The sequence below is a fragment of the Prionailurus bengalensis genome, chromosome C2, assembly GCF_016509475.1.
Source record: "Prionailurus bengalensis isolate Pbe53 chromosome C2, Fcat_Pben_1.1_paternal_pri, whole genome shotgun sequence".
NCBI lineage: Eukaryota > Metazoa > Chordata > Mammalia > Carnivora > Felidae > Prionailurus > Prionailurus bengalensis.
The window spans coordinates 27,962,243-27,973,865 of record NC_057350.1 but is presented as its reverse complement, the minus strand read 5'-3'; the positions used below and the strand labels follow the sequence as shown (position 1 = coordinate 27,973,865).

The window sequence follows — 11,623 nt, the reverse complement described above, 5'->3', positions numbered from 1 at the left end:
AAAATGTATCCAGTCTGACCCCATCCACTCTGGCCACCCAGGGGTTTTGCTGCTGCATTGGGTATCCTTTTGCCCATTTGAGTCTTCAATCTTTCCCTCTCTTTATCTTTTTCTGTACTTAAGCTTTCTGATGTCTCCCACATTAGTAATTGTGTAGCCTTTGACCCAGGGCCATATCTCCATTCTGCTACTCCCTCCCCCTGTTTTTTCCCCCAACCGATCTTCTTGAAAGGACTCCAACACTAGATTTTTCTACTTTCTAACATCCTGCTTACCTTCAACACTCAGCTGTCTGAGTTCCAAAGGCTCCCTGCAAATCTGCCCAACACTGCTTTCACTGAAGCAGTGAAACTTTTGTGTTGAAATCAGATGGCATTTTTCAGTCATAAATTTTCTGAATTCTCTGACACATCTAACACTATTACTAACTTCCTTCTAGGAATGTTCTCTTCCTCTTTCCTCAGGGATGACAAGATTCTGATTTCCCACCTGTTTCTTGGTCATGCCTGCATCTCTTTAAAAATCTATGATCTGGGGTGCCTGGGTGGCTCAGTCAGTTAAGCGTCTGACTTCGGCTCAGGTCATGATCTCACGGTCCGTGAGTTCGAGCCCCACATCGGGCTCTGTGCTAACAGCTCAGAGCCTGGAGCCTGCTTCAGATTCTGTCTCCCTCTCTCTCTGACCCTCCCCCATTCATGCTCTGTCTCTCTCTGTCTCAAAAGTAAATAAACATTAAAAAAAATTTTTTTTAAACCTATGACCTAAGGTACATTCATATACTTTTTCTATTATTAGTATAAAGGTATTAAATGAAATAGGTTTCTTGTTGAAAAAAATATTTGAAGGTGTCTTAGAATTTATTCTACTAGGATTCAGCCTATACAAGTTTGCTTCAAAAATCAAACATTTCTTCATATGGCTGACATTGTAATTAGAAAAGCAAGTGAAGTCTACCAAGATTACAAATAGTTTTGTTATGAGAAACACGATTTATGCTCGTCCACCGCCATGTTTTCTCTCAAACACTTCTGCTACTATTGTTTTCGGAAAGCAATTAGAATTGGAAAATTCTATTCAAGAGTGTGGGCACAGGATAATGTAATGGAGAGGAGAGGGCATAAAGTAATCATGGTTATGAACTTCAGTTTGAAATACTTAATGAGTGGCATAAGAATAATCAAAAGTAACTAGCTAATAACATTTAAATATAACTCCTATTTTATTTTTTTAATATTTATTTATTTTTTTAATCTTTTTTTTAACGTTTATTTATTTTTGAGACAGAGAGAGACAGAGCATGAATGGGGGAGGGGCAGAGAGAGAGGGAGACACAGAATCGGAAGCAGGCTCCAGGCTCTGAGCCATCAGCCCAGAGCCCGACACGGGGCTCGAACTCGCAGACCGCGAGATCGTGACCTGAGCCGAAGTCGGATGCTTAACCGACTGAGCCACCCAGGCGCCCCATATTTATTTATTTTTGAGAGAGAGAGTGACAACAGGAGCAAAAGAGGGGCTCCTTTTTTTGCCCCTTTTTTGAGGGAGAGAGGGAGAGAGAGAATTCCAAGCAGGCTCCACGCTGTCAATAAAGAGACCCACACAGGGCTCAAACTCACAAACCATGAGCTCATGACCTGAGTCAAAACCAAGAGTCTGACGCTTAACTGACTGAGCCACCTAGGTAACCCTTATTATTTTTTTTTTAGTGAGGGGCAATTTTTCAGAAGAAAATATTAAATCATCAACATCAAAAAAAAAAAAAACCACCTACCATCTCTACTTGATTGAGGTTGATTTTTTTAAATAGAATATATCCTTTTAAAAAGTCCAGAGTATATTTTCTGGCATTGAAAAACATTTTATTACTTCTAAGAATCAACCACAGTTCTCTGCTCACACAAAACATGGTTTTGAAGTAAGAGTTCATTTTCTTAAGAAAAATAAAGTGCTTATACAGAGCTAGCCAAAACAAGTCTCCACAGATTGAATAGATTAAATTGTTGGGAGTACTGTAACTCCAGAAGTGCCTTGCATGGGAAATTCAGTGTGAATGAATGGAGATCCTGGGATGAAATACTGCAGCAATACTTGTATGGTTATTCAGTTATTCCACATATGCTATAGAAACATGATTTTGTAGATACATCCTTGTAGGTGGGGATACAATGGTCAAATGGTGTTTACGTTTTGACTTAAATGCTATAGAAATGTAGCAATTACACTAAATTTAAATGGCATTTTGCCTAATTGATGTATACCCCAAATTGTGTTGGTAAGTTACAATTATTTTGTAAAGGTCATTATTTTTCTAATATTCTAGATAAACTCAATATTTTATTGAAACATTGATTCTTCTTAAGTTTGAATTTATTGGATCCTAACGTATCTTATAAGTATGAATTCTTTTGATGTCTGGCTCAAGCTAAGGTTTCTATTTGTAATTTACAGTGGAGTCAAATTTTAGGTAAGAGCTTGGTTCTGAAGTCAACTTGAGATGTGAAAAATTGCATACAGTCAGCATTGTCCTTGAAAATCCCTTAAAGTGCTGGTAAAAATAAAAGGGCATATGACTTAGTATTGTAAGGCAAATTAGATTATAATCTCCTGTATCTAAAGTCCAGTGTGAAAGAGCAGACCGAGGCCGGCCGACTAGTGACTATGTCCCTGACATGGCCGCAGAAAGAGGTTCCCGCTCAAACCTCAGATCACGCCTCCTCCCCGTGAGTAACTTATGTTTTCTAAGAAAGCAGGCTACTGATTGATGCATTCTTCCGAAGTCTGAGGTGGGAGGAAGGGGAGTCTGAGAGGCATGGAAAGTGTGAGTAGAAGAGGGAGGGCTTCTCTCAGGTAGGGACCAAAGGTAGGAGCCCTCAACCCTGTCCAGGCTTAGAATGACCTGGGAGCATTTTACCCCTCCCCAAACCAATTAATCAGAGTCTCTGGGGATGGTGTTTGGTGCTAGGTATTTATATAGCACAGCAAGGCTGACAGCCAATGGTTAATAGGTGACCAGTGAGAAACGTTCTGCATACACTGAGGCCAAACATGTTAGAGATCCTCAGACACAGTGGTTCTTAAACTTCAGGTGCATCAGAATCTCTTGGAAGACTGGTTCAAACACAGATTGCTGAGCCCCACCCCCGGAGTTTCTGATTCAGTAGGTCTGTAACCACCAGGCCCAACATTTGTATTTTTAACAAGATCCAGGTGACGCTGATAATTGCTGATCTGCGACCACACTTTGGCAGGCATTGTTCTATCCTTCTCCAGCCAATCGGCTGAGGCCACGACCCTTCCCCAGCCAATTGGCTAAGGCCATGATCCCTATAAAACCTTTGTGCTTTTGAAACTCGCCGGTTCTCACCGCTCCCTTGGTGCAGGTAGGAGATTGAGCTAGCTGGAATAAAGGCTCTGCTTTTGCATAGAGCTCGGCTCCCTGGTGGTCTTTGGGGATCACGAATTCTGGGCATAACAAGTGCAGTCAGTTCTCCTTGAGCTTTGGACCAGATTTTTGTTCTTCAAATAACAAATAACATACTTTGTTTAAGTTTAGGACCACACTGTAATAAAAATGTATATATTTAAATGTTAAAATCACAACTCAATGAGGGAGATGTTTACAACATGAGAGGCTCATGAGAACAAAATAATTGAGGAAACAACAGATAAAATCAACCAAACTGGTTTTTTTGGCCTATCTTATACAGTATATATTAATTTGCTAGGACTGCCATAACAACGTCACATAGACTGGGTGGCTTATACAACAGAAATTTATTTTCTCATAACTCTAGAGGCTAGAAGTTTGAGATCAAGATATCACAGGGTTGGTTTCTTCTGAGGCTTTTCGTTGCCTTAGAGATGACCCTCTTTTCTCTGTGTCTTTACATGGTCTTCCCTCTGTGTATATTGGTGTTTTAATTTCTTCTTCTTATAAGGACATGAGTCATTGGATCAGGGCTCACGCTAATGATCTCATTTAACATTAATTACCTTGGTAAAAGACCCTTCCTTCAAATATAGTCACATTCTGAGATACTGGGAGTTATGACTTTAATCTGTGAGTTAAGGGGGGGATAATAATTCACCGCATAATGCAATAGTGTTTAATAATATTGTGTCTGATTATATTAGATACATTTCTGATGCACTAAAAGATAAGGTAGCCTGGAAATAAAACAGCTTATTTCTGTGATTTGTGCAAAAAGGCCACCCCACTACTGTTATCTCTATCTCCATCACCACTACACCATCACCACCATCATCTCCATCATCAACACAACATGGCCACCATTCCACTACCATCACCACAACCATCACTCCGCCCCCACCCTGTAACAGCTACCCTGGATAATTCAGCCTTCAATTCTAAAAGAGGAATTTGAACCAACTGTTGACCAAGTCAAAAAATTTCCATGGAATAGATCAGATATATCAAATCTTCAAATTGGATTCTAAATTAATACAGACAATATCTCTTGGTTAGTGATAGCTTCTCTAAAACATGACACTGATACATAAATTATAAAGGAAGGTATTGATAAATTTAATGACCCAAAACCCAACATCCTTGGCATGTCAGAAATATCACAAATAAAATTCAAATACCAACAAAAATCCAGAGATTTTGTTTGTTACATGTATGTCAGAAAGGGTTAATAAAGTGCATTTATAGGTTAGTTAGAGTAAAGATGTCTAGTGCTGCAATTTATTGATAAGGAAAATCTTGGAGAGAATTAGTTGTGGGAGAAAAACCAAAAATTTTATTCAGGGAATACTAGATTTGAGATGCCTATTCAACGTACAGAGATACTAGGTAGAAAATTGCATGTCATATTTATGTAAGCCAAATGACATTCATATTATTATTTTTTTCACTAGTAAGATTTTACTTCTTTTTTTTTTTAAATTTTTTTTCAACGTTTATTTATTTTTGGGACAGAGAGAGACAGAGCATGAACGGGGGAGGGGCAGAGAGAGAGGGAGACACAGAATCGGAAACAGGCTCCAGGCTCTGAGCCATCAGCCCAGAGCCTGACGCGGGGCTCGAACTCACGGACCGCGAGATCGTGACCTGGCTGAAGTTGGATGCTTAACCGACTGCGCCACCCAGGCGCCCCAAGATTTTACTTCTAATAAACCATGAATATCTTGATTTTATATTTTTCAAAGTATATTTTCAGGTGCATCTCTCAGCCCTCCAAAGATTGCTCCCATTCACTTCATGCAATAAAAGATGCTGTCCTTCTGTAGTTATATAGTTCTGTCCTCTTTCTGTATTATAATATTAATAATTTTAGTTGCCACACATCTTTATCTGATTAAAAAAAAGAATTTACAAATGTTATAAACTTTGTTTTGAGGGGTGCCTGGGTGGCTTAGTCAGTTGAACTTCCAAGTCTTGCTTTTGGCCTTAGGTCATAATCCCAGAGTTGTGAGATTGAGTTCCACATCTGGGCTCTGCATTGAGCTTGGGACCTTCTTAAGATCCTCTCTCTCTCTCTCTCTCTCTGTACCTCTTCCCCCACTTACACATGCTCTCTTCTCTCTCTCTCAAATAAATAAATAAATAAATAAAACCTACTTTTGGAACATTTTCATTAATTTTTAATCCAATCAGCATTTTATGGTTTAAAAAAAAAAAAAAAGCAAGACAACAGTTTGAACCCACAGTTTACTGGCAAAGACACTTCTGCTGAGGGAACGGTCAGATTGAAGAGAAGCAACTGTTCCATTTCTTCATTGGCCTCAGAAGTGTGTGCTGCCCAAAAGGATGCATCAAAATGAAGCCCACAATGATTATTTTGAAGCTTAGACAGCTGCCAATTTTTACCCCAAATAATGTGAATAAGAAACTAACTGTATTTGCAGATACTAACTATAATTGTACAGCTTCTTAAATCATCTAAGAAGGGGCTTACATTCAACAATCAAGAAATCATTTTAATTTTTCTTTAAAATTTAATGTCTTTAGGGAGAGAGAGACTGAGCACGAGCAGGGCAGGGTCAGAGAGAGAGAGAAAGACACAGAATCTGAAGGAGGCTCCAGGCTCTCAGCTTTCAGCACAGAGCCTGACACAGGGCTTTAACTCAGGAGCCATGAGATCATGACCTAAGCTGAAGTCAGACGCTTAACCAACTCAGCCACCCAGGTGCCCCGAGAAATCATTTTAAACTAGTAGTTATTTTCATATAAAGAGAAGGTTTCCCTTTTTTCTACAAGTATTTCTCATTAAAGAATGTGTTTTCTTACACAAATGTCATACGTATTTGAAGAAGCAACAATAGTCAAAAAAAAAATGGCATTTCTGTATACAGTTGCTCCAAAATATTTTTCAATTTCACAAAGCTATTATCCAGTGTGGCCATAAAATAGAGACTATAGAGTCTAGGTAGCAAGGATTATTTCTAAAACCAATGTTAAGTCAAAGAAATACAAAACAGAGCATGACACTAAATTTCTGGATTTAGTGCAGTAAGAGTAAACACCTAAGAAAAATTTCCTACTATTTTCTAAAAGAAACAAAGACCTGCAAAGGCTGGTTTCTGGTTGTACAACATTCTACACACTATGTGGATACGCAGTTTAAATAGACATACACTACATTCATCTCTGCCCTATTTCCTATGTCTCGCCCTTTCCACCCCCAACAATATACTACCTTTTACCAAGTTACAGACATTAACCTAAATCATCCCACATGGTCCAGGGAAGAGTTAATGTAATGCATTGATGTAAAATGTGAGGGTAAGAAAGTCCCTTTCAGTCTTCTCAAAAGCAAAATATGTATATTTCATAAGGCTCTCAGGAAACACTGATGTCTTTAACCTTGTGATCATGTCTTTTTCCTCATACTATACTTGAATGTGCTTGTCTTCATCAGCTGGAGATACTATAACAAATTACCATAGATTGCATGGCATGTAAACAACAGAGATTTATGTCTCATGGCTCTGGAGGATGGAAGTCCAAGATCAGTGTGCTAGCATAGTTCTGGTGAGAACCTTCTTCTGGATTACAGACTACTGGCTTGGATCCTTACATGGTAGAAAGAAGGCAAGAGAGCTCTCTGGGGAGTCTTTTACAGAGGCACTAATCTAATTAATGAGGGCTTCACTCTCATGACCTAATCATCTCCCAAAGTCCTCACCTCCTAATGCCATCACATCTGGGGTTCGGATGTCAACCTACGAATCCTGGGGGAGCACAAACATGCAGTCCATAATAAGGGTTCATACAAGTTCTTCCGGCTTCTGCAACTCTTCCCCTGCCACTTCCATTCCTCTTCCTTGGCCACGAGCTTCTAGACATCATCCACTTGACATCTGAATCAGTACTCCTAAGGTTGGCTACTTGGCTGAAGTCTGAAGATTTTCATAAGTTGTTTGAGGTAGCAATACTGGAAACAGTGAAGGTTTCTGCTGATTGATGTATCTCATCTCAGTCAAGGTTGATTTTATAAAATTTCAAGAGCAAGTCCTACAGAATCTGCAGCTGTAGCCACTGCTCAAGGCTGAGGAAACCAGTTCTCACTGCCTGAGGAAGTCAACCATAGCCTAACTTTCTCTGTTCAGGACTTCCCATTAAAAGATACTTCTATAAGTGCAGACAAGCCACAGACTGGGAGAAGATATTTGCAAAACGTATATCTAATAAAGGACCTGTGTCCAAAATATAGAACCCTTGAAACTTGACAATAAGAAAACAAATAACCCAGTTAAAAAGTGGGCCAAAGATCTGAACAGACACCTCACCAAAGATGATACACAAATGGTAAATAAGCATTTGAAATGATGTTCTAGGGGTGTCTGGGTGACTCAGTTGGTTAAGCATCCGACTATGGCTCAGGTCATGGTCTCACGGTTCATGAGTTCAAGCTCCGCTTCGGAGTCTGTGTCTTTCCCTTTCTCTCTGCCTCTCCCCCACCCCTGCTCGTTCTCTCTCTCTCTCTCTCTCTCTCTCTCTCTCTCAAAAAAAAAAAAATGAACATTAAAAAAAATTTTTTTAAAGAGAACTGGTGCTCTCCATCATATGTCATTAGGGACTTGAAAATTAAAGTAACAATGAGATACCACTACACATCTATCAGAACAGCAAAAATCCAAAACTGACAAGACCACTGCTGGCTAAGATGTGGAGCAGCAGGAACTCTCATTCATCGCTGGTAGGTATACAAAATGGTATAGCCACTTTGGAAGACACTTGAGTGGTTTTGTACAAAACTAAACATGCTCTTGTTATATGACCCAGCAATTGCACTCCTTGGTATTTACCCAAGGGAGTTGAAAATTTATGTTCCCATAAAAACCTGCACATGAATATTTATGGCTGCTTTATTCACAATTGCCAAAAATTGAAAATAACCAAGATGTCCTTTAGTAGGTGAATGGGTAAACAAATAGTGGCACAGACAGTGGAATATTATTCAGTGTTAAAAAGAAATGAGCTATCAAGCCACAAAAAGACATAGACAACTGTGAAAACGTATTACTAAGTGAAAGATGTCACTTTGAAAAGGCTTCTTGCTGTGTGATTCCAACTATATGACATTCTGGAAAAGACAAATCTATAGAGATGGTAAAAAGATCAGTGGTTGCCAGAGGGAAGGAGAGGGGAGGGATGAATGGGTGGAGCACAGAGGATTTTAAAGGCAATGAAACTAATCTGTGTGATACTGTAACACGGAATATATGACACCATACATTTGTCAAAACTCATAGACCTGAACAACACAAAGAATGGCCCCTAATGTAAACAAAAGTGTTTAGTTAGTAATAATGAAAGTATCAATATAGGTACATAAGTGATAGCAGGGGTATCATACCAATGCAAGATGTTAATAATAGGGGAAGCTATGGTATTGGGGGGACAGAGATACATGGGAGTTCTCTCAATGTCTGCTCAATTTTTCTGTGCACCAGAAACTGCTCTAAAAAATAAAGCTTATTAGTAATTTTTAAAAATATAAAGTAAAAAAGTACTGCTCTGTCAGGGTTGTTGAAACCAGCTCATTGACGTGATTTCATTGTCATATTTTAGGGAGAGGGAGAGAAAGAATCTTAAGCAAGCTCCACGCTCAGCATGGAGCCTGACACAGGGCCCGATCTCATGACCCTGAGATCATGATCTGAGCTGAAATCAAGAGTCAGATGCCTAACTGACTAAGCCACCCAGGCGCCCCAATTGCCATATTCTCATGAGGCCAACCTGTCACGAGTACTCTTGTTGCATCTTCAAAAAGGTTTTTACTGAGAAGAACCTCCTAATGTGCCATTCGGTTGGTATTGGGCAAGTGCTCACTGAAGTCTCCACTGGCTTTTGTGCAGGTTTGTCTCATTTAGTTGCATTAGGAAGTGCAGATTCAGAAGATGCTGTCCCTGCTGCCTGAGGAAGGGGTACAGTTGCAGAAGTGGGAACCAAAGCAGAGACAGCAGTTGGACTTGAGCTACAGCTACTGCTGGGGATGAACCGACTGGAACAGTAGTCACAAGATTTGGTCACTGGGTTGTAACTGGGGCTGGTATTATTGCTTTGGAATTTGTCACCATTATCATCATGAACTTTTCCTCATCTTGATTATTTATTTGAAGGCAGTTATCATAGGGACGTCTGGTGGCTCAGTTGGTTAAATGCCCTACTTCAGCTCAGGTCATGATCTCTCTGCTCGTGGGTTCAAGCCCTGCATTGGGTTCTGTTCTGACAACTCAGAACCTGGAGCCTGCTTCAGAGTCTGTCTCCATCTCTCTGCCCCTCCCCTGCTCATGCTCTATGTCTCTCTCTCAAATATAAAATAAAACATTTTTAAAAATGTGAAGGCAGTTATCATTAAGGGGATTATCATTATTAAGGACTTTGTCTGCAGAAATTGGCATTTTTCCCATTACCCAAAATGCATGATTCACCTTCAAGGCTGTTACTACAAAGCTGCAGCCAACTCCGAAGGGTCCATTTGCGTGAACTACATTGAACTCTGGCACCAAGGCCTTGACTGAGGCTGGAGCCCACAGTTCATATCACATTCACAGAGCCAGAGTGCCCAATTCCCCATGTCACAGTGTATTATCCAGGCCTCTAGAAAGCTCTCTTCTCAGACTGACTGCTGCACACAGCCAAAATTACCTTTTAAATGACAATAGAGTCAGTATCTCTTGCTTCAAAAAGGAAAAAAGAAGAAGAAAGTCCTCCATGAGCACGTTAGTTCTCACCACCCTAAACTAAGAGAAATTTTCAGTAAAAGAAGCATAGTTCACGCTGGAGAACTTAAATCATACTGTATTTTTAAAAACAAATTTTATACAAATCATGTGATGACAGCTTTCAGAGGAGACTGTTTTTGACCCTGTCCCTGAATTTACAGCTGAGAGAACACGGCAACCCAGAAAACCAGGAGTGGAGGTTGACCCTGCGGGAGAAAGGGGTTCATCATGGCAGATGACCTGAAATGATTCCTTTATAAAAAATTACCAAGTGTTGAAGGGCTCCATGCTATTGTTGTGTCAGATAGAGATGGGGTGCCAGTTATTACAGTGGCCAATGATAATGCTCCAGAGCATGCTTTGAGACCTGGTTTCTTCTCTACTTTTGCCCTGGCAACAGACCAAGGAAGCAAACTTGGACTTTCAAAAAATAAAAGTATCATCTGTTACTATAACGCCTACCAGGTGGTTCAATTCAATCGTTTACCTTTGGTGGTGAGTTTCACGACCAGCAGCAATGCCAATACAGGATTCATTGTCAGCCTAGCAAAGGAACTCGCTCCATTATTTGACGAACTGAGACAAGTTGTGGTAGCTTCTTAATCTGGCAGTGGTTTTGATGTTCACCTTATTTTCATTATAACAGACACAATATCAATTCAGCAATCTTTAGACACAACAATACTTGTATCCATATACTCAAGAAAGGGCCCCTTTCCCACCTTCCACTAAAGAAAGAGCCTATAGATATAATTTACGGACAGATTGTTATCTTTTCTTGTGTAGGGACTTTTCTTAGTGAGATCAGGGGTACCACAGAAATGGTTCAGTACATCACAGCTCCCATGGAGTTAGTGCAGTCACCAGATATGCATGAGATTCCATTCAGTGGGTCAGAATCAAAATCGTACTTTGATCCACTTGAGCCATTAAGTGCTCCCTATAATATAATATGCCCAGGCCTACAGAATGAAGCAGACCCTTTTTATTGTGAATAATAATGAGGACGTATTTTCTTTATATTGTTTTATTTCTTTGTATTGAGAGTGACAAAGATAAACTGACTTAGTAAAAGTAATAAAATCAGTACAATCACTAAAAAAAAATTACAAATTAAAAAATAAAAACAAATTTTAACTACTAAAAAAATGGTTTTAAAACTACCTTTCTGTTTTTTGACATTTAGTACCTGGCAAATAATAGTACCCAAATGTATACAATGGAGGCTTAGGGAAGAACAGATCTAATCGAGAGTTTAGTTTTAGACAATCTGTGGGTCAGGTACTTGTAGATATCCACCTGGAGTTGTTGAGTAGGCAGACATTAATTTTTTTTTATGGCATGAAAGCCATGGAACTAAATGACATTACCTAGGAAATATATATATATATCTATATATAGATATATATAGATATAGATATATAGATAT

At 39.4% G+C, this 11,623-nt stretch overlaps 1 pseudogene; it reads left to right on the top strand.

Annotated features, from left to right (window-relative positions):
• Positions 1 to 10,318: 10,318 nt before the first annotated feature.
• LOC122492334 lies at positions 10,319 to 10,840 on the top strand (annotated as a pseudogene).
• The last annotated feature ends 783 nt before the right edge of the window (positions 10,841 to 11,623 follow it).